A 5,306-nucleotide genomic window follows, 5' to 3' on the forward strand; every position below is an offset into this window, starting at 1 on the left:
GCAAATTGTTAACATCCAATGACATTTAAAGTGAGTGTGTCCTTTGACCCAATAATTCTACTTCTGAAAGGATTCTCAAACATCTGCTCAAGGTTACCAGTACAAAGATTTTTACTGTAGCATGATTTGAAACCGAAAAAGGCAACCCAAGTGTATAATAATGAGAAAAAGATTATATAAATTCTGGTACAGCATTATTATAAAATAGGATATGGTCAATAGAGATAGAGCTATCTCAGTAAGACTTGACATGGGAGTATGTTTATGATATAGTGGTAAATTTAAACAACAAAATCTGCACAATAGTTCCCACTTTGGGTAAAAATATGTGTATTTATGTAGGTACAGAAAAAAAAAAAAAACTAAAAGTTTCAGCCTCATCTCCTGCTTCTTTTCCTGATTCATCCCATGTTGTCTTTACATGTGCACCAGCCTTACCTAAGCACAAAATAGTGATTTTTTCCTGTCTTCATTCATGCTTCTCTACTTTCTCTACCTAGAACGTTTTCCCTCACTAATGAACCTGATTTACAGATTCTCACTAGAATCACCAAAAGATTTTTGTTGCTGTTATTTGTTTGTTTTGCTTCATTGTGCTTTCATACAAATGTCCAAGCCCCTTCCAAGCACCTACTTACTCAGAATCCAGGACATGAATGAGATAAAACTATAATTTTAAAAACATATGCAGGTGATTTTAATGGAGCTAAAACCAAAGTAATTTCTCCTTGACAGGTGTCCACTTTCTGCACATATACCGAAGACTTATACCTAACTATGTTTTCCTATTCATCATACTCTTATACTCATCTGATCAATTACAAGGTTTAATTTGTATAATTATGTCCTGAAAGGTAATTACTTTCCTTACTGTACCTGAAAACTCCACCCCTTTCCTTTCTCACTGTCTTCATTCAACACTCAGACTATTGCAGTAGTCTCTAATCTGAATTGCCTTCTCTCCAGATTTCACCAACTGATCAGCAGGATCTTAAATTTTAAAAAAATAAAAAAAAAAAAAAAAAGAATATCTCCTGTTACCTTTCTAGTTACCACATTTTAGTAGCTTTCCATAAAGTAAATGTTCAGAGTGAAGACCAATTCCTTCAGAAGCTTCATAGGACATGCCCACCCAACTCATCCAACTTCACATTCTCATCCTTTATTTACTTAATCCATTCTTCAGATTCCAACTTAAATGTTAACATCATTCCCTTAACACTGCCCCCCACCCACACACGCATACCCCTAAGTTAGGCCCTCTTGTTATCTGTGATCAGGATCTTTGCTCAAACACAAAGAGCAGGGGCCATAACCTGTCCTCAGAGCAAATGGCGAGAACTCAGTATTTAATGAAGAAATAATCGAATAAGGTAAAAAAATGGACCAGAGACATTTGTTTCCAGTTTCCAGATGTTTTGTTTTGTTTAAACACAACTTTAAAAATTACAGAAAGCCAAGGTAAATATTTTGATTTTATCTTTAAAAAAAAAAAGCAAGCTTCTTTTGTTCTCTCTAGAGATACTTAGAAGCTTTAGATGTAAATGTTAATTATTTGTAAAACAGATATTTTTATATAAAAAAGCACACAGTCATACACTCACAGAGAGTGTATTAGTTATGGAGCAGGCAGGAAACAGATAGTACATCCATAAAAAATATTCACTAAAGGGATCTTTGTCAAGGTATGGGTGGGTGTGGGCCAACCTCAATGCAGGATTACAACACTAGTCAACTTTAAGCCTACCATCATCACTCTAGCCTCCAGTCTCCCGCGGGACTTTCATTGGTCGAATCCTGTTGGAAGCCAAAGAGCAAGAGGTTGTATAGCCCAGGTTAATTTCCTCAGACACAGAAGGTGGTGAAAAGAGTGTACAATGGGTCTGTAGGGGCAAACCAAGAGGATGCAGCTCAGTGAAGGAAAGGGACATGGCCATGTGCATAACTCAGGCTTTTTATTCATTCTAGGCCTTTATCAGAAAGCACAGCAAGCATTAGAACACCTAGGCTAAAGGAGAGCAATACATTTTTTTCTCTTTCCAAAAATGCAACAAGAAAACTAGTGATGATAATAACTCTCAAGGATGGCAACCTCTCTCAAAAAGCAAACATGGAAACTGGTGAGGGTAACCACAAGTACAAATTTTCATAGGATGGTTCCAGTAAAAACCTGTTATTTCATCTCAGTTAATAGTACCTCCTTTAGCTCTCAAGAATGTTCTAATTGAACATCAAATTATATGGTTATACTACTATCAAAATACATAAAACTGAAACCATAGAAATAAGAATAGGAATGGCCAGGGACAAAATTAAAGAAGTACTTACCATATTCATGCTTAATCTTTGACCCACCGATTATGAACTACCTGAATGCATTTTCTTACCCATAGTGCCATAAGCTAGAGATGAATCATAAAACTTAAAATAATAACAATCATAGTCTCCAAAAGTTATTATCAAATTACAATTCTCCAAAATAATATAATTATAGAGTCAAAGAAGAAATGAAAATTGCAGTTAACACACTGATCTGGAAAATTAAAAAAATGAAAACCCACACAACCAGTTCCATGGAATTCAGTCAAAATGATGCTCAGTGGTAAATTCATGGCTATAATGTATTTACTTATAAAAATAAAAAATTATATATGTGTGTGTGTGTGTGTGTGATATATATACAAGTATATATTTATACAGCTCTATAATGGTTTTATTTACAAAAATAAAAATAAAAAATTTATAAAAAATAAAAAAATTACATACATATATTATATAGACACATATAATAGAAGGTAGAAGGTAGATATAAAGGCAACATTAACCCAAGGGATGTAAAGAAAAACACAAATTAAAGATAAAATCAGTGAATTAGCAAAAAATAAATTAATTGTGCTGTTCAAAATTCACCAATATCAAATTTAAAATTGTAAAACTTGGGTACCTATGTGGCTCAGTCAGGTAAGTTTCTGACTCTTGATGTCGACTCAGGTCATGATCTCAGGGTCCTGGTCTAGCCCCTGTTGGACTCCAAGCTGACTACGGAGAGCCTTCTTGAGATTCTGTCTTCTTCTTGCTCTGCTCATCCCTTGCTCTCTGCTTATGGTCTTTCTCATCTCTCTCTCTCTCTCTCTCTCTCTCTCTCTTTAACTAACTAACTAACTAAATAAATAAATAAATAAATAAAATTGTAAACCATTTTAGTTTTAAAATTTATTAAAATATAAAATATAAAAACATGATTATAGAGAATCATGAGGGTATTTTTTGTTTGTTTGTTTTACTTTTTCACTTTATGGTTTCATTTTCACCAGAATAACCTTATTTTACTAGTGGGCCATTCAAGTTTTTCTGAAATAGATCTTTCCATCGCTCTCCCATGTATAAGATGAGCTTACTTTTATCGCATTAGGAGATCTTCCACTCCACAGCATTAAAATTTTGTCAAAACAGGAAAACTAAGCTGTTTTTACTTATAAACAGAGATAAGTCATGCTAAACAGAATAAGAGCAACTAAATCCATACGACACCAGAAGAATTCACCACAGGCAAATAGTACTTATGTACAATTATCATTCAATATTAAGAAATAAATCAACAAATTATATACATTTTCAGAAAGAAACATGATTGTTTCAATGAATGTCAGTAAAATATAATATTGATTCCTGATTACAAATATAAATAAAATCTTCCTCACCTATGAAAATAAGATAGTCTTCACCTATATGATAAATCACTTAATATCTTAAGAAGTTTACTGGTAAAGAGGAGATAACATTATTTGCATATAGTATGATTGTCTTCAGGCATATGCAAGGTAAGTTTCACAATAATAAGTTTCATCTGCCTCAATAGCAGATGCAGGGAGGTAGCAGTTACACCAATATTGCAGTCTCTCCCTGTGTTTCTGTTTAAAAGCTGTTAGTTATACAAGCTGTGGATTTAATTTCAGTTTCATTGCTCAAGCCAAACATGTTACTTGTACAAAGTCAAGTCAAATATTCCCACCATGCTTTTTATCAGTTTGAAGTCTACTCCCATCTACTATACTCATATCAAAATAGAACTTTATCTTGCAGAGTATTTACATTTAGTGCAAATGTGTCCCTCAAGTTACTAATAGAATGACAAACACCGATGTATACTCGATTATTCAGGAACTGTAGGTATTATACTACTCTAACCCAAAGGTTACCCTGTCTTCTTAAATGATACAGAATTGGCCAAACTCCTTAACTTCCGGGAGAAGTCCAGTGCTCTCCCAAAGACATCTGCAGATGCCCGGGTAATTTTCCGGGTCCCTTCTGCCTCAGTTTCCTGTTCTCTCTTCTTTCTTATGCTTGCAAAAGCATACTTGGCTTTCTCCACCCGCAAGTGTCTGTTCATTTCTGATGTTGGAGGATTTAGAAGCTCTCCTATTGTCTCTTTCTTTCCTCCTTGAACTTTCTACAACCAAAAAGTTTAACTCCCCTGTTTCTCTAAACAAATAAGCAAAATCCTTTCGCTGAGGTGAATTCTGCTCTTTTGCTATGTCAGTTTACTTCATTGCAATATGTGATTCCATATGCATATTATCAACACTAACAGCTTGAGAGACAATTTTGCACAGAGGTTAAAAATATGTCAAACTGCTTTGGCTGGAATCCAGAATCACCCACCCCTTACCAGCAGTGCGACCCCAGGGAGCAGAGCAGTCCGTTTAAGCTTCAATCTCCTCATTCAAGAAAGGCCATAGAAGGACTAACTTCAGAGGGTATTATGAAGACTAAAAAAGGTAATTATAAAAAAACATTTACTGTAGCGCCCTTAGTGAGCCCCAAGTTAATATTTTTATAGTTTGCTGCTTGAGCTTACGTTTTACTTAATGGAAACGTTGTTTTTATAATAATTATAATGCTGAAGAGTGACAAGTACATTGAGTGCCTTTTGAAGTTGCTACTTTTTCTCCTACAATATCAAAAGCCAGTTGCGAACAAAGGCATGAAATAACCTCACTCACAGTAGCAACAAAAACATTGAGGGTTAATTCCAGCAAACAGAGTGAAGTGTTAATGAAGGAAGTTCTCAGTAACCTGGCATATTTCTCAGTAAGAACACAAGCATTGACTGGATGATGAATCATCCAGATTTTTAACGTAGTCCTGTTAAGAAATCAATAGTTTTCTTTTTTTCTTTTTTCACTTCAGAAAATTATTCTGAATTTCATCCAGAAGAATCAACAGGCCAGTATCTCTAAAAATGCTTAACAATATTGTTTCCCTATTGAGAACAATTTACTAATCATTAGGAAGTTACTAGTTTT

This window comes from Herpailurus yagouaroundi, unplaced genomic scaffold, assembly GCF_014898765.1.
Source record: "Herpailurus yagouaroundi ecotype Mexico unplaced genomic scaffold, PumYag 140, whole genome shotgun sequence".
Lineage (NCBI taxonomy): Eukaryota > Metazoa > Chordata > Mammalia > Carnivora > Felidae > Herpailurus > Herpailurus yagouaroundi.